At 40.2% G+C, this 19,407-nt stretch overlaps 1 protein-coding gene across 3 annotated transcripts in view; it reads left to right on the top strand.

The window, feature by feature from the left end:
* Positions 1–1,486: 1,486 nt before the first annotated feature.
* Positions 1,487–19,407, top strand: part of LOC109404634 (POU domain protein 2) — a 415,841-nt gene continuing 397,920 nt past the window's right edge. The window contains exon 1 of one of the 3 annotated variants that reach the window (XM_062849023.1): positions 1,487–3,117. The gene's annotated coding sequence lies outside the window, so the exon portion shown is untranslated. The remainder of the gene's footprint in view (positions 3,118–19,407) is intronic. The other 2 variants (XM_062849022.1, XM_029864382.2) reach the window with 2 other exon arrangements.

Raw genomic sequence — 19,407 nt, 5'->3', positions numbered from 1 at the left:
ACTTTCGTGACTTGATGACTGAGCGAGCTGGAAAGACAGAGAGGTTTCAATCATGAGCAACCTCTATGGTTTTCCGGCGACACTGATTAGGCTGGTGGGCGCCTCTCGAAAAAGTCGTGTTCACATCTTCGAATTGTTTTGCTGCTAGTCATCCGTTTACTACAGTTGAGCAACGGTTTGTAGAGATGTTTGTCGTATGATTTAGTATTTATGTAATAAATATGATTCAAATATCAATAATGTTAAATTTTCATAATTGCAAGAAAAATAATGTACAAGACACATCAGTGCTAGAAAATAAAAATATATTAAATTCCGTTCTTGGCATTCCATTTTCTATCATATATCACATCACAGCTCAGTTGAAGTTCCATGCATTATAAATTTCCTGCAGGAGCAGTAAAAAGGTTTTATTCCACATTGTACCTCGTTTCTATATAATATTCGCATTTCTAACGATGCCATGTACATATAGAAAACCAAACGATTCACAAGCGTGCGAAAAGGATGGCGAGGCACATCACTACCTACACCATTCCTGTCCTAAGCTCCGATGGAAAATGGTGCTGCCTTATTACCATCTAGTTAGCATAAAAATGCGCATACAATATCGCGCATTAAGCCTGAGCGCACCTCTGATTGGAGCAGCATAATATGAATATGATTTCTCCCACCCTTTTGTGGATTGCTTCGATTCGCTTGCTTTTTTCTACACACATCTCTCGCCGCTCTCTGGGTGCAAAGAGTGTTGCTCGGTGGGTATTGTTTGCCGCGGACAGGTTTTACACTTTTGCGTCAACCAGCACCCCCACGCCACATTACCATATCTCATATACACATTCGTACAACGATCGACCGGTCGGTCGGTCGGTCACCTCCCCTTCGCAGTGCTTCACAATACAGCCGAAGAAGAAGACAAAAAACAATCTCGGCTCCCCCTCTGAGAACCAATACACTCTCCTGAACTTGACGAACGAAAAAAAGCGGCCCCCTCACACACAGTCAGTTTAAAATCTAAAAAGTCTCAAGCGCTTTTTTATCACACTCGGGGAGCCGACCAACACAATCAGCTGCGTTCCGTTGGTAGCAACGCAGTAGGCCCATGGCGGGAGCTCGAGAAAAAGCTCGCTCTCGCTTCTCCATGGAAACCGACGTCTCTGGCCAAGACAAGTGCCAGCACGTGAGGAGTTGGGGAGCATACTGCGATTGGTAACTTGACGAAACTCTTCCGACTGGGTGGTGATGAGGGTGGTGTATGATGACAAGATAGCCGAGCTTGATGAGAGTGCTCTCTCTCTCGTATGCAAGTGTGTCTGTGGCGATGATTCCTTCCGAGTGTGGTGTCTTCTCCCCAATTCTTCGCAAGAAAGGAAGCAGCTCGCGCAGTAAAATCGCGGGTGGCCACCGATCTCATTGTTTTGCATGGGTGCGGGGGGATACCTCCCCCCGTCCCAGGAAGGAAGGGGGGGGGGGGGGGGGGGAGTTTCGCACACTTTTGGTTTTCTTGCCCTTGCTTTCCCGACGGTGGTGCGGCGGTGTGTCTTCTGGTCGCTGCTTGTGCATATCGAAAGCGATTGCAATACCGAGAGGCACATTTTCTTAGTCCCATTTGACGTTTCGATGTAAACGCATGTGCTTTTTTATCGTCATTTGTGTTGTTTTTTTTTGTTTCGTCGTTTGTTATTGCGCTCGCTCGCTCGTTTCGCTCGATCTGCTCGCTCGCTGAGGCTTCTCATCCGCTACCGCGTTGCTTGACGACGTCGTCGTCGTCGACGTTTTGTGACGACTACTGCGATAGATATCATCACCGTTTGGTGTGGTGTTTTTTTTTTTTCGTTCATCATAGTCGGCTGCCCGATAGTAACGAATAACACGTGGATGATGTGACGCGGGAGGCTCCACGCGAAAGAGAAGGAAAGCAAGTCTCGCGCCCTTTGATGATAAAATGAGAGCGAAAGAGTTAGAATGCTGCCGCCCCAAGACTCCCTGAGAAGCTCCACCGTTCCACGGGTAACCGACGAGGAAGATACCTTTTTGGGGGGTTCAGCCGTGGAATGAAAAAAAAAGCACAAGAAGCCAACTCGTCTCTCCTCTCCGGCAAGCAATTCCGGCGGCTATCTATTTGATTTTTATAACTTTATTAATTAGTGTTGTTCGAGTCGAACGATGATAGATTGACAAAACAGTTGGAGCTCCCCAAGAAGCACCCGTAGAGCGTGTGCCGCAGAGTGTGGTGCAGCCGCAGCTGGTCCAGAGAGGCCTCTCCGTTGGGTAGTGGACTGCAGTGGTAGTAGGCTGCGACTGTTGTATCGTCGGCTGTCGACTGTCGATTGTTGTTGCCGGTTTTCCGGTTCGAGACTGAACGACTTCGGTAGTGTCCGTCTCTGTGTTCGCAGGTCTTGGTCGCGTGCGGAAGTTACTGTTGTTGTTCGGCGGTTCTTGGTACGAGTTCACTCCCGCGTACGGTGCTTGTGTTGTAGTAGGTGCAACCCTTCCCGCTTGCTTGGGTGGGTGCCCTTTTTGGTGCGTGTTAATGAGTGGCAATTCGCCGCCTACTCCCACCGGTCTGCGTTCTTCCACTTGCCACTTGCCGGGTCAGACGAGACTGCTGCCACCGACGACCGGTCAGGGGCCGATACCAATATCCAGTCGATCCGGTCGAGGTGCTTGGAGCGAAAACGACGTCTGGCACGGGGTGATATTTTTTCGAGTGACCGACAATCAATTAGTCGGAGAGGAAGTGTTTGTTTATGTGCTAATAATGATTGCAATAGAGCGTGCACATTCGGTTCGGTGTTGACCCGGGGAATTTGAATAATTGAAGGCGTTGATTTTGATCAGTGTGGTGAAGAAGAAAATGCAAAACACGATTACATGAAACTGTGAGCAAACGAATGAATGCGCTCGATACAAAGCGAATGTGAGAAAGAAATGTGCAAATCGAAGGCGTTGCACGAAGTTACCTAAATTTGCCGTCGGCATTTCCTGTGGTGGTACTTGTTTCGTTTAAACACTTGAATAGTGGATTACAAAACAGAATAAAAAGTTCTTGTGTAACGTGACATGTTGTCTTTCGGTGACTTATGCAAATTATCCAATCGGAAGTGGAAATGAGAGGTAAGTATTGCAAGTTCATTAGGCATAGACCTTTTTCGTGTTGCGAAAATGTTCAGCCTGTTTGGTCAAATATTTGTCAAATGTAATGGTATCTTAACAAAATAAACATGGCAATAACATACAGTGTTAACCCTCAAACTCGTTTAGTTTTCCAAAGCCCAGACATTTAAATAAATTTGATCTATTCAAATTCAAATGTGTTCTGAGCCTGCGCCTGAGTTAAATAATGAATGCTTCGTGCAATTTATCATGAGAAAATTTGAAATTTAAGCTGTAACTGGGATCGCAGCAGGCTGTACACACGAGCGGCTGCGTTTGTTGTTTGTTTTGAATTCTGTTGGCCGGTTTGTGAAGCTTCTGGTGGCGCTACGCTATCCGGCAATTTATCCCACGAATAGTACTCGTCGAAGCTCATCATATTTTTTCTCACCTGTCGATTCTAGCAGAGGATAATTCGTGATTATAGAGGTTTTTTAGATTACCAGCGGTGCTGGTGTTCATAATTGTGAATTGCGGTCTAACTAAATCAGGATTACACATGGTGCGCCTCCAGAATGTTATTCCTAACGATTTGAACATAGACTTTCAACTCTGATTTTAATTATGATTTTGAACATCTACTTTAGCTTAGGGGCCGTCCATATACCACGTGGACAATTTAGAGGGGGGAGGGGGTCTGAGAAAAGTCCACGCTTGTCCACGGAGAGGGGGGTGGGGGTTTGTCAAATGTCCACGTGGACAATATTGATTTAAGAATCATCAGTGTAACAAATTATGTTGTATTATTGATGTAATTCTACTCCATGACAGTTACATAAGTGGAACTCTGGCTTAAAAAGTTGATGCCTTTTCGATTTCGTACGCTGGTATACAGGGCATCGCAATGGCAAAGGCGTTATAACATTATTGCCATACCATTTTTCAGCACGTATACCATTTTTCATTGTCGTGAAGTAAAACAAAGACCTCATAGATCTAGACTGGCAGCCCGTGGCGATCAAAAATAAGACATAAACTGTGATGAAACTTTAAACGCAAATCAAAAATACGTTTTCCAGCCTTGAATATAAAGGGAGATCAATTTGTGAAACGTGGATATGTTATTTCGAAGATTTTAATGAATTTATGAAAAAATGAACAAGTGGATTTCCAGCAGCAAGTTTTGCGCATGTTTCAGATGCTAATCTTCGTTCCTGTGTTCTTTAACAAAACTGGAATACTGGTTGGATCAGATGTTTTTTGTTTACCAAAATGAATGACAGTTCAATGCCTCTTTTAAGAGATATAACAGTTTCGCGTGCTGGTAAAGGATACAACTTTTTCCTTCGTTCTGACTATGGAGTTCCACTTATGTTATGTGACAGTTATCTATTATGCCTCTCAAGAAAAATCAGAATATGACGATTATCTGCCTCTGGCTTCTGATATAACCGCGACAGTTACTAATCATAACAGCGTCACCAGATTTTAAAATTATTCAATTCCATTATATGGGATTTGACAGCAAGCATACTCATTTCACTGAACCACTCTTGCCGCTCATCACAAATACATTCAAAACCATCTGTCACTTCGCGAAACCCACGTGCTTTTGTTTTGGGCGGGAACATATTTTCTTTTGTTTTGCCTTGCGACTGTCACTGTAGCTGTATACCTTGCGGGCGTACGACCGCCGCCGGATTCTAATAAAATGTAAGCGCGACAATATTATATTATTTTTATTAAATGACGTGTTTTAAGTTCGCAACGGCTACTCAAAGGATAAAATCATAACTTTTAAAACCAATTTTGAAATTATAATGGCAACATTCTTGAAAAGTTATCAGGATTTCAAACTGTCTCGTGTCTAAAATTTTCGTTAAAATTCTATATGAAATATTTTATAGAACATTAAGTTCAAAATCATATCACTATGAGTGAGTTTTGAAACTATACTATGCACTTTCAAAATGTTGTTGTAATAAATGTTTTTCGACAATGATCTAAAAAAATACAATCTTTGATAGATAGTATATAAAAGCATAAAAGTCATCTAAAAATATGAGAAAACCGTGGGTTGAGCATTCAGAGAGCTATAGTAGCCTATGTAGATAATTTGTAATACGAAAATATTCGTAAAATATAAAATTAAGAAAAATATTTTATTCATTGCATCATTTTCAGAAAAAAAAACTTAAAAAATTAGAAAATCACTGTTTTTTTTTCAAATAAAAATATCCAAATATTTTTTTTTCTGATGTCCACGTGGACATTAGGGGAGGGGGGTAGGGGTCAGTGAAAAGTCCACGCTTGTCCACGGGGAGGGGGGAGGGGGTCAAAAATCACGATTTTTCTGTCCACGTGGTATATGGACGGCCCCTTAGCCTAGACTGACTGCACGTATCAATGGATGCTATGCTACTGCGTGATTGACCCGGCCCAATGAAAGTAACATAACAAAACAACTGAATGGTTGATTGCGAGTGTTCATAATCATTCACACTGTGCAGGTTTCAGTTTCTCTTTAATAATACAATGTCGTCGGCCACGTCCTTGCAGTCAGGTAGAGGATAAGCATGTTGGTGTCGAACTTTGTTATGAGAAGGACAGCGTTTACCGCTACCCCAAAGGCCGCAGGAAAAAATGTTTGTTAGTCAGTCGCGCTATTCCCAAGTAACCAGTCCGCAATAAAATTTGGCATACTTACAGCATTACCTGCACATATAATGCAATCATTTAATGCTTTATTGCTTTAAATGCAGAATAATGCTGATTTAATGCCGGAAAAGGTGAAATAGCGTGCTGCTATAATGCAGGAATGAAAGCCCAGCTACTGCACTGCAAGTGTTACAATTCGGCAATAGGACAAATCTAGCGTAACATGTGATAAGGACCTAAGTCGAAAATGTAAACAAACGCGATTTTCCGTTATTCCTATCAAGTTTCACGCAATCTATCGATACACTTCCTCACCCACGCCAAAAACCCATTTTAACATGACTTTTTGGATGATTTTTCAAAAGGCCTAAGTAAATTCATAGTTCCTTTTGGGCCTAAGTCGAAGTAAAATGGCCCAGGGTGGACTAGATCTCAATTTTACTTAGGCCTTTTGGCACGTTACTTGGATTTTTCATGGTTTTGAGTTGAATCTGCTTCTTTCTTGCATAATTTCTTTTAACTTAAAAATAGCTCAATTCAAAAGGGCCTAAGTCGATTTATAGTTGCTCATTGGGCCAATGTACTAGGGCCTAAGTCATTTTCTTATTGTCAAAGGGCCAAAGTATTGGGGTCTAAGTCAATAAAATTTTTAAAAAAGGGCCAATGTCCATTGCTGTTCGAAAATTTAATTTTTATACGAATTTCAATGTACAGTTTACTCTCTACATCTCGATATTGAAGGGACCATCGAGATAAGGAGAGATCGAATTCAAGAATCAATTTGTAATGAATACTAGATTGGAAAATCGGCCGTTACTAGGAAAAAACCGTCAACAAACAGATATCACTTCGCCTTCCCAGAATGTTTTGCACCTAAGAAACAAGATCTAGCAACCTGTGAAAACGGTCATATCGACATATGGAGAGAAAACCTAGAACAAAACCGAACGAGATCGCATCGAGATAAAGAGATATCGAGATAAGGCTGTGACCATAGTGGGTAAGGTGAGATGCGATCGGATGCGATAAGTTATGAGATGAGAAGAGGGAAGTTTGATAGGCCATAGTGCATGAGGTTTTCAATGAGGGTGCGCATGTTGTTTTCACATCCTTTTTCGCCTATTTCGTGCGCATCAACGACTCGCGTGATTTGATCGATGAAGTCGCTTGTATGTTGCAGCGCTTCTTTGGATGTGGGTAGTGAAATGATCGTTTCATCTGTAAGAGCAGAAAGATAAAATGCACCTGCTTTTTGTTTTGCGCGGGCCGTTTTTTTTGCTATAACTTAGTCAGTTTTGATCCTGTTGCAATAGCAAAAACCGACCAGTTCAAAAAACAAATCTGGTGTAACTGTACAAGATTGAGATTATTGAATTAATTATTTAATAAAAGAATGTATAAAACATGGTATAAAATGTAATTATATCCGCGTGAGGGATATCTTTATGTATACACATATTTTTACTTTCAGGACTGAGCTATCTGAGTGTTGATTTCAATTTAAATCAATATGAGACTGTCATACAGATTTTCGGCAATAAAACATTACTTTATTGTGCTGATCTCGGCAAAAAGAAACAAAAATTCGGCAAGTATGTATTATTTAAGGATATAGATTTTTTTTATTACAAAATTTTCGGCGACATCTACGAGAAAAGATGTCTCTAATACAGGGTGTCTACTACCTGGAAAAACCTGGAAAACCGGTAATCCTCAGGGAATTTTATTTAACAGGGAAAACCTGGAATACTCAGGGAATTTCTTGAGTACTCAGGGAAATTTTACTCCAAAAAAAAAAACATTGGGTCGTATGAACCTGGTAGTAAAAATCCATATAGAAATTTCGCTACAAGGATTTTTTTTCCAGAAATTCCGTCAGAATTTCTTTCTGGAACTTCTTTAACAATATCTCCTGGAATGTCTCCCAGGATTTCTTATAAAACTCCATTCCGCATTTTTGACGCTATTTTTCTTGGTATTCCTTTTTGATTTTTTTCCGGAAAGGTATACTTCCGGATTCCTTCCAGGATTCCTGAATTTCAACCGATTTCTCCTGGAGTTTTTCACGGGGATGCTATTTCTTCTCAGAGTTCCTCCAGTGTTTTGCTCAAAGAAATCTTCGTAGGATTTCTACCAGAATTTATTCCGAATACTCCATAAGAATGTCTGCCGGGATAAATCGTGGAATTTGTTTCGGCACTCCTCACGAAAATTTTACCCGATTCCTTCCGGTGTTCCTCTTGGGACTTCCCCAGAAGATCTTCACAGAACGTTTTTCAGAGCTGCTAAAGAAGTTATTCCTGGGGTTCCTACTAAAGTTTCTCCAAGGATTTCTGAAGGAGTTTTCACGAATTTACTGCAAGAGTTCCTCAAGAGATTTCTTTTATTTTTTCCTGTGATATCTTCAAACCATTGCTTTGGGCTTTCTTCGAGATGTTCTTCCTGGTCTCCTACAGGAATTTGTTAAAAGTTTTTGCGATGTTTATTTTGAAATTTTACCTGAGATTTTTCTCGGAGTATCTCCTGGAACTTCTCTCAGAAGATTCCTTCCGATGTTGGTCATGAGATGTCTCTCAGAGCTTTTCTTAATTAAAATACCCTGGATTTTCCCCTAAGATTTTTTTTTCCAGAGTGCTTTCTGGGATTTCTACAGGAATTATTGCTGATATTTCTCATTGAATTCTTCTCTTGCATATTTTCAGAGCCAGGCTGTTTCTTGTAGTTGTACCGGATTTCTTATAGTGATCCACCTGAGAGTTTTTAAAGATATTCTGTGCATTATTCCCAAAATTCTTCCCGGAATCTTTACCAGAAATTGTCCCGAGATTCTGGATATTCCTTCAGGAATTTCTCCCAAAGTAATTGCAGGGATTCTTCTACGGGTTTTCCTCAGTTTCCTGAGATAACTTACCTTACCTTATAGGAAATTCATGGAGAAATATTCGAGGGAAAACAACAAAATGTTGCGAGAAACTCCGCAAAGTGTTATTGAAGAAATCTCGACAGGAACTTCAGGAAAAACCTGAGATAAAATGAGACATCTCGAAAAAAGCTCGAGATAATAGTAATCCCGAGAAAAAATATTAAGGACATCCAAGGAGGAATTCTGAAAACCATATGGAATCTTGAAAGCAGCTGTGGACGAGGTTCCGTGAGGAAAACAAGAGGAATATCGGAAAACTATCGGTAAAAATCCAATAGTTTATGGATAGCTGTCCCGGAAAACCGTTAAAAAAGGCATGGACACTGGCTTCAGCAGGCGGCTGTACCGATTGAACGAAACTTAACACGGAGTGGCTACGGATAAGAAGCTATTCTCGTGAAAATTTTCTTCGGTCGAAGCGGGAATCGAACCCTCATCCACCCGGACTCTAACCGCATGGCTAAAACATTCTTGAAGAAACTTTGAATAGTTTTGGATGGATCTTCAGGAAGAATCCAGCGAGAATCTCTAGTATATCGGAAAACCTTTGCAAGAAATATCGGGACGTACTCAAACAGATATCTCGTGTGAAAGAATCTTGCGGAAAGCCAGGAAGATACTTTGGAAGAAATTCCAGGAATAATGCTCAGAAATGTTGAAAGATTTTTTGAAGAGTAGGGGAACTTACGTATTTTCGGCAGTTTTGTTCTCTTCGTCATGGGGGGTTTTTTGAAACCTGTTGAACTCAGAGTTGGCATCAAATCTTTCCCAACCAAATTGAATATGATCAAGTTTCAGGCAATTTGACCGGCATAAATCCCTCATGACGAAGAGAACAAACCTGGCGATGATACCCTAAGTCAGGGATGGGAACACTCACTTGCAGAGAGTTACACTCACTTGATGTTTTCTCAGCTCCGGAGCGTGCAATCAATAAATGATGTATGGACGACTTTTGCCTTGTGGTTTTGTCTAAAAGTTTTCCGAATAAAGCATGGGTCGGAAACGTATGCCAAAGTAGTGATAGAGCTTTGAAAGCAACTCTCCACGAGGTGAGTGTAATTTACATTCATTTCGTGGAGAGGTGCCATCGCAGCTCCTTCACTACTTCGGTATGCGTGTGCGACCCCTACTCTATTCGGCAAACTTTGAGACAAAACCACAAGGCAAAAGTCGTCCATACATCATTTCTTGATTGCACGCTCCGGAGCTGAGAAAACATCAAGTGAGTGTAACTCTCTGCAAGTGAGTGTTCCCATCCTTGCCCTAAGTCACCCTTTATAATTTTTAGAAAATTTGGGTTATTTTTTAATTATAAACTTTCAAAATTTCATCTGGAAAAACCTGGAAAACTCAGGGAATTTTATTTTGAGTTATGAGTAGACACCCAAGTACACAATATTCATCATATATTAGGTAAAAGAGTATCAGTCGAAATCGATGTCACACTCTTTTCTAGTTTTGGCTGACAAAGAAAAAGCAGAACCTTTCAATCAGAATCCTTTTAGCAATTGAGTTGAATACCATAAAACCCTTAAACTTTCTAACAACATATTAACGCATTTTATATTACCTACTAGCATTCCCAACACATTAAATCCGCATTGCTTTACATACACAACGAGCGCAATCATAAAATCCATACCCGACTAGCATTCTCTTGCGTTCTCTTGCGTTCACATGCGTCGAAGCAGCTCCATCGCATCTCCGCACTCATCGCAACTCATCTACTATGTACGGTTCATGCGTTCTGCATATAGTTTCCACAGAGTGTGCTTCGACGCTTATCCGATCTCTTATCTCCTCTTTGCATCGCATCTTACCCACTATGTGCTCAACGTAAGGAGATATCGACGTGTAGAAAGGTTAAATATATGCAGAGTGAAGGGACCCACCAAACCATCGATATAGGGAGAGATATCGAGATGTAGAACATCGATATGAAGAGAGTCGACTGTAGTATGCTATTTTTGGCGCTAGACAGCATGTAGGGAGCAGTCATGCGCATCATTTGCTGCATAAGTGAAACTAATCCAGTGTCTGATTTCTAAATACGATGATGATTAACCTGGGCTTGTTAGGGGAATATCTGTAAATAAAAAGAAAATCGCGTTAAGTACTGTTCCTTTGAATTCCTCTAAGAATTTGCATCCTTTGACAGATACGTATTTCGACCTCAACCGTAAGGTCGTCTTCAGTGTCTTGTACTTGACTCGACTCGACGGAATTCAAAGGAACAGTAGTTAACGCAATTTTCTTTATATTTATTTCTAAATACGGTTTGTGAACATACATGGAAACCTTCTCAAGCAGATTTCTCAATGTTTACATTTTGGACTTAGGCCCTTATCACATGTTATGAACTTTCTAGCTTCATGGCACGCAGCCTTGCAGCTAAGCAGATGGTAATCAAAATAAATAAAAAAACGTTATTGAAAATTTGGCCCTTCCACAACGGAAAGACAAAAATAAGTAGTTTGGATGGAATTGCATTATATTTATGTAATGTTTTATGATTTTCTTTCTTAGGCTTATGATTATTGCTGCGTTTTCTTCCTAGTATGTGATGCATAGAAAACGGGCTAATTTGAATTATCATGTAATCCTGTCACACAAATTGCGATTGTGGTAGTGGCAGTTGAAATTGGATTCTTTTTTTGTCGTTTTCATCACTACACGTAATCATCGAGCACGTGGTCCATCTTTCAAAATATTAGGTAGCACTGATGAAATGTTCTGTTTTCACATAAAATGCTGATATAGTGCTAAATTATAGCTTGTATGCATACGGTCTTATCAGCATCAATAATGCAGTTCAAGGGATTTTATGTATTGCGAATGCTGATGATGAGCTTATTTGCATTGTTAATTCTGAATTAAACTTAATTAGAATTTAACGTCACATTAAAGCCTTCACTTGTGTTATAAGTTGGGTGTACACAAATAGAATGTTTTTACCTTAATGGATTAATTGCCGAATTGGGATCGCAGCAAGCTTTGCGCGCGAGTGGCAGTGTTTTGAAATCGCTGTCACAGGTTTTCTTAGCTCCGCGATGTTTATGGTTTAGCCGGCTCATTCGTGGTTCTGCTCGTGGCGCTTCGCCATCCGGTGAAGTTTTTAGTGGAAAGTGTATAGTTTTAAAAAGAGGGTTTTGCGATTGGTTTGTAATGTAGTTTCGATAAACAAGAATAGTACTCGTAAAAAAGGCATTTCAGGAATTCTTTCTGGAGAGATTACTCCAGAAAAATCAATATTTTGGAACTTGAAAAAAGTAACTTCCCTGGATTGCTTTGAGGTGAATATATAACGAAGCCACGCCTCGAATTTTTAAGAGCACAAATCTGAGAAACCAAAAGACGGATTTCGCTGAAAAGTTGATCGATTGGAGACCCGCTGGTGGTGACCAATCGATCAACTTTTCAGCGCAATCCGTCTTCTGGTTTCTCAGATTTGTGCTCTTGAAAATTCGAGTTGTGGCTTCGTTATATATTCACCTCAATATTGCTTCATAGAGGATATATAAATCTATAGATAATCCTGCAGGAATTCATTTTAGGAAAGTTGCATGGATGTCGTTTAAAAGTTCTTAGGAACACCTTCCACGGATTGAAATCTTCTATGGATTTCTTCCAAAATTAATCTATATGTAAAAATGCAGTGGCTGAATGGGACTGCTCATAACTCACGAACGGATCGTTCGATTTGGGTCGTCTTTATTTGGTTCTGTATGTTCTCACCAAAGGAATTTTAACAGCCAAAAGACAATGAGAAATGATGAGTTTGAGAAATCGATTTTTCATACGTTTTGAACAGGAAGAAATTGATTTAAAACGCAGTAGGCAAGACAAAATTTGCAGGGATAGCTAGTTAAAACATATAGTTTCCTTTAGAACACACCTGAAATTTGATTTTAAAATCTACGAGTAATTACTTTTAAAATTGTTCTAGGAATCCATTGAAAATTTGTAGAAGGATTTCTTCGAAATTTTCTCGAGATACCTCTTGATTCGCATACAAAAATCATGGGAGACTTTTGAAGTAACTCTGCAAGTAATTCAAAGGGGAAAATGCTTTAGACATTTCTGAAGGGGTTCCTTCCGAAATCCTTTGAAGAATTTCGGAAGGAACCTTTTAACAATGTCTGCACAAATCGCAGGCAAAGTGCTGGGGAAGTTCTTGAAGAGATCCCCCAATAAGTTTCTAAGAGATCCCAGGAGGATTTTCTGATAGAATTCTTGAAAGGCCTCCTGAAATCTGAAGGAGTTGTCAGAAAAGTGGCTTGTACAATTCTGAAGGAATTTGTATGAAAACCCCTAAACTACTACCAGGAATGTTTGAAATTATACCTGGAAGAACTGGATATGTGCAGGTATTTATAGAATTGTTGAGAGTATCTTTGAAAAAAAATGAATGAATTCCTGAAGGAAAGTCAGGATGAACCCATATCAATGCCTGGAGGAACTATTGGAGAAACCCCAGTAGGAGCTTCCAAAAGAATCTCTTGAGAAATTCCTAGAGGAATTTCCAAAAAATGCCCGAGAATAAATGGAGTTGAACCTAAAAGAACTTCTGTAGAAATTTCAGAAATTATTTGTGTTAAAAAAATCTAAATTTTCTGATGGGAAACCTTAGAGGAATTTCTGAAATAATCTTTATGAAAAGATCGCTTCTGGAATTGAACCTTTTGAAGCTACATTTTCAGGAATTGCTGAAGATACCCTGGCGAAATTCCTAGAAGAGTTTTTTGACAATTTTCCGGAAGAACTTTCGAAGAAATCCGGAAGAAAAATTCCTACAATAAACAGATTTGACAACAATTCGGTTGGAATTCTTTCAGTAATGTTTGAAGCAATACATACAAGCTTGAATTTGTACTGTATCAATCATTGAAGAAAACTTCTATAGAAGCCCTTAAGCAATCCCAGGAAGATTTTCAAAAGGAACTTCCGAGGAAATCCGTGGACCATATATCGTTTACCCCCGTTGGTTTGACCTACTCTAATCTGAACACTTTTTAATTTGACCCCCTCTAATCTGCACATCGTTCAAACTAAAAATGGTTCAAACGTTCCATTCTGCTCATGGAACGGGGTGAAACGGAACGCAGAATCAAAACAAAACAGCAAAAACAGTTACCATCAGTGTATTTTTTGTTGTCCACAGGGTTACTAGAAGTTCAAATTAAAAAACGAACCCCGTTGTCGTACAAACCAACGGGGGTAGACGGTACAGGAAAAAAAATTGAAAATACTCTTGAAAAAGTTTCAAAAAAAAAACCTGTGCGAGGTACTCAGCATCGGAAGTCAGTCTCTCTAAGGCGCATCCGGATGCGAATCAAATGAACTACTTCCAAAATTGGGTATTTCGGTATCTAATATGAGAATATTGCATCTCGACTCCGGATTATCGAGTCTGGCCTGTACGTATAATATAATACAGGAAATTTGTGCATTTAATTGGAAATTATTTTGCAATTGGTTGTAAATTTAGATTCCTTTCGAAAATCTCTCAGAAATTGCTTTTGAATTGGCAAATTTCGTCGGCAATTTCTTTGAAAATTTCCTTGCTTGTTTCCAAACATCTTTCGGCTCATCCTTTGAGGTGATTGCTTCGGAAACTGCTTCGGCAATTCCATTACGAGTTTATTTGGCTTTTTTTATATCATCGACAAATCCAAAAACTCTTCTGATAATTCCTTTAGGAATCCCTTGAGAATGGCTTGGATAATGCATTCGACTATGGCTCTGGGAACTTCCTTTCCATTTTTTAGGATTTTTCGTCAGTATTTTTTTGGAATTCCTTTATCTATATTATTAGGTATTCCTTTGAAAATTCTTTCGGCAATTCTTTTTGGAGTCGCTTTTATAATTTCTATGGGGATTCTTGAGACAATTTCTTTGAAATTTCGTCAGTAATTAGTTACGGAATTTCAGTAGCATATTCTTCTGGAATACTATCGGCGTTTTCGAAGTTACTTACCTCAACAATTTCTTTGGGAACTTCATCAGCAACTTGTTTGGAAAATTCTCGGGCAAATCTTTTGGAGACTTCGTCAAAGATTGTTTTGCGAACTTCTTCGGATGCCGGGCTTGGTGGCTACCGCTTCTGATTCGTATGCAAATGGTCATGAGTTCAATCCCTGGCTCGTCCCTTTCATCCTACTTTGTATCTTTCTATCCACTTTCTCTCTCCCTCTCTCTTCTTTACATATACAACTCATATTCATATGTTCATAGCCATCCCTAGAACCAGAAACGAATTGAAATAAAAGTCGTTTCCCTCCCTTCTAACTTCCACTCACAGCACAGTGTATATAACGCCTACAAGTTATGCAAACAAAGCGTGCTATGCCGCTTGACCTTATTCACCTTTTGTTCACCACACAATCTATCATGAACACTATAAATAAACCCTATCCATGGATCGCATCACCGACCCAACGGTGACTCCCAGATCTCCCATCCTTTCTGTCTAACAAATACCCCAGTCCGTGCTGGTTGTGGGGATGCAGAGGTGATCTCGGTCTTTAGTAGCAACAACCAGCACACTCTAACATTCCTTTCCCTTCCCAACTGACTATAAGGACGTGGCCGGCGCCGTTATTAATCAAAAATGTATGAGCTGCTAAAATTGCACTTTGAGAATAAGTGGAGTGTCCCAGCCCTTATTCATTTGGATCTCAGTGCAATTGGTACCAGCTCAGATCAATCACGGAGTAGCAGCCATTGACATGTATAGTCAGATTTGATCGTTGATCGATCGAACAGACCTTTGAAAAATACAAAGACTGAAAAACAAAAATGTTCTTCAAATTTTGTAAAATAATTGACAATTAGCGTTAGAATTTATCATAGAACACCGTGCAGAAAAGCAGACTATATTTCAAATGAGTTTATTATGCTTATTCAGCCAACCTTGATAGCTCCTCGATTACAAAAATAGCTTTTGCAATATCAACTTCTATTTAAATTCCCCAGAATAAAACAGCGATTATACTGATAACATGAAGTCGAACGTCACCGGGTATGTGACGGCGCACACCTTTCAGCCAGAATCAGCCAGAAGGCGAATGCCGTCGATAAAGCGCCGATTCAATCGTCTTCATCCGCGATAAGTACGACTCTCCCGTATCAATGCATACCAAATTAGAACTCGAAAGTCATAAACGGATACATGCTGAATAATCAACACAGGAGGGCATATAATTTGTAACAGTGTCACTTGGCTATTTGTCTTTCCATGGCATGCTTAGAAAGTTCACTGTTGCTGCAGTCTGTTATCAGTTCGAAGTGTTCCAGTTTAGACGCCAACTTGACAATTGAATTGACAACGCTGTTTGGATAGTGGGTCATTTGACGTTAATTTGACATCAGTTCATCATCACACCGTCCATCGTAAAAAAAATGACCAAAGATTCAAATTGTAAACTGCGTGTTTTCCCCAGTCTATCGAAAATGGACGTGAGTCACTTCCGTTACGAGTTCGAGGCTTTAATCAAGTCACGCAATCGTTATGATAATCATCTGGCTGCGCTAAAACAAAAAAAAATGCCATTGGTTGGTTGGTAGGAAACCTATATCGAATCGTATGAATATGAGCGAAGGAAGACGAGGTGAAGACTCTGTCGGCATTTTGTTTTTTAATTGCACCTGACTAATCGATTTTTGTACCGTGTCATTTGCACGTCAAATGTCTTCCCATCGCAACATCGCCTTTTCTTATGAATATACGAGAGAGCATGGGCATTTGCTGATAACGTTCTCGAAATGTAGTGTAGGATGAGGGGAGCGAGGGCCTTGGCAGCCGAACAGGAAATCGATTGACACATGTTTGAGAGGTACCTCACCTCACTCGCTAAAAGTGGCATTGTAAATGCCGGAACGGGGACAGGGACGGGGTTCCATCTAATCAGTTGCGCGCCTCAATAGCACCTTAAAACGTATTCAAAGCGAGCAAGGTGTGATCTAATTTGCTTAGCGATTATACTTAAATGGAAATTCGATTACGCGGTAACACTTGAGCACCTGGTTTTCGAAGTGTATCGGCCCCTTATCAGGCAAACTTGCGGACGTAGCAGGCCACGACGGCGCACAGTGATTCACTTTAGAACACATGTGAGTAAACAAAATATCGTAAAAACTACAGTTTTATATCTTCTGAGAGCCGGATTCGATTTTGACCAAATCCAGTCAATTTGTTTGCTTCGCTGATGACATCGACTCTGTCAGTCGAACATTTGTAACGTTTTCCTATCCGTACACCCATACTTCGACGATGATGATTACACCGTCATACCCAGCGCGCTCGCACTTACTTATTTCGGAAGCAATTTCCCAGAATCGGCCCTCGTGGGAAAGAGGAACAACCCATTGGACACGCTGGATTAGCACTGGGATAAATTGTTGAAACAATTTTGCATAAAGAATTCATAATTGCCCAATCACTGCTCTGCTCCCGCCTCCAATGGCGGTCCCGGGCGCACAACTCCGAAGAAAGAGACGATAATTACGGGCCCAAAATTGGTCGGAAATTTTACTTCAAAATCAAAACGATTCGCTCGGTTTGCGCCCCGAACCGGACTATACTACGACGCTGACCGGAACACGGGAAGTGGAGCTGGACGTTTTATGAATGAAATGTTAGTTTTTTTCCTACGCTCTTTGCGCTCGTCCGAAAACGTGCTAATCGTGCGTCGCAAATTGGATTAGTGCTGCACCGGACAGGGTCGGACTCAGGCAGGCGGGAGCTACGATATGTTGAGTGGAGTTGTTGATTGGAAAATGATGGAAATTGAAGTTGTTGCTAATTGGTTTGCATTTCGGTAGAATTGCTGGTGGTTTTGCGGTCATCACACGAATCGAGATTTGATAGGAGACTTCCGGGTGATCGTGATGATTGTGGATCAATTGCGATAAATATTCGCAAAAGAGCAAAGCAACCTAATATTTATCAGATCGATGATGTAGACTTTCTATCAATGTTTGAAAAGATGTTAAGATTTCGGACCATTCGGTCAGGGATACGGATTTTAATTCATCAATAATAAATATCTTAATGTTTATTTATTAATCAGTTAAAATGTAGAAGAGAAACAGAAGTAACTATCAGAACATTTTCCAGTTAATAACATCGTCACGAAAGCGTAATCGCCCAATACTAATTATGTAGTGCTTGTTCGAGCCTGTTCGAGCAAACCACTAGATGGAGGCAGTGAGCAAACGCCAAACAGGAGCAAAAACGAAGTAAGCTCCACGAGAACTGTCAAAAATTTGAATTCATCATTACATGACTTGGCCATTCTGACAGTTCTGCATGAGTAAAACAAAGACGGCTTTGGGTTTTGCACTTTTTTCGCTCATGAGATCTGACAAAACTTTCGTCGTGTGCTATGAAGCATTCACCGTTAAAAAGGTGATAGATGGAGAACGAGTAGAGTTTGACGTCTGTGCACTGTGCTAAAAATTTCATATTTTAAAAATTAACCGACCTTCGGTAAAACTGTGCTGAATTGTGGTGATTCGAACTTTTAAATACCGAAAATAGAACAGCCGAACAAGTGACTCAACAAGGTTGCATAAATAAAAAACGAGGTAGTCTATGCAAAAGTGGCAGCAAGGAGACATCAAATTGACGAGGTTCGTAGAAAAGGATGTTTGAAATAGAATCTCGAATCGACCTTCGAATCGAGTGAGCAAGGAAACTCACACACGAGCACATTATACGATTAATTTGAGAAGCTCTTGCTATGCCTCCAAGGGGCAATCTTCCAGATTTTTTGATAGCTGGTAAATTCGGTGTCTGTCGGCAATTTAATTTATTATGTAAACAAACGATTTTCACTTTATCTTATCTAGGGGAACGTCTGTGTGACACTGAATATCTGCTAGAAAGGAACCACCCAGTGGCACGTCTTACCTGACCGGCTGTCGACGAACGAGAGGCCGAGAGTGGCGTCGCCTGCTAAGATGGTTTCGTGTGTCATCGCCATGCGCTCATGACAGACGTGAGCTCAGAATGTTCAGCAAAGTATACACTTTGATATAAGGGCTATTTCACACCCACACATCCACCCTTCTCTCTAAAAAAAATGGCAGTGTGCCAAGCTTAGTGGTTTCTGCTTGCGTGTCGTACACTGCTTTAGTAACTGGTAGAAAATATAAACAAAAAAATAGCTGTTCCCGGTAAAATCGAACGGGCATATTTTCAACTAGTAGATTTGCATTAGCGTTCGTGAAACAATGCTGCGAGAATTCAATAGTTATAGGTCTATTCATTACCTTGTTCACAACTAAGGGTCACATTACATATGACAAATATTTGGCCAAACAATCCCAACAAATGACCAACACAATGTCAATCATGGCAACCTTGGATAAATATTGGACTACTATGACAAATATATGTGTCCGTCCAATGGACTCTTAAGCATTTACGCATAATATGAACAATTGCTTTCGACACAAAATCGCAGAAGGCTTTGCTGCTGAGTTTCTGAGCCGTCTGAAGAATCGTAAGCTGGTGGTGCTACACTATCCAGCAAGTTTAGCATGCACAATGGTCTCATTTGTTTTTGATCACCAAACGAGTGAAGAATACGTTACTCTGGGTCATGTTATGGATAAGTGAATCTACTTTATTATTTTTGGTTTTAGGCCCCATGTTATGGGAGCAATGGGAAAAAATATTACCAAAATCTTAGGTGTTGGTGCAAATCAGCTTTTAGAAAAAT

The sequence above is a fragment of the Aedes albopictus genome, chromosome 2, assembly GCF_035046485.1.
Source record: "Aedes albopictus strain Foshan chromosome 2, AalbF5, whole genome shotgun sequence".
NCBI classification, from domain to species: domain Eukaryota; kingdom Metazoa; phylum Arthropoda; class Insecta; order Diptera; family Culicidae; genus Aedes; species Aedes albopictus.
Note: the sequence above shows the minus strand (reverse complement) of the source record. Positions and strands in the feature narration are given on the sequence as shown.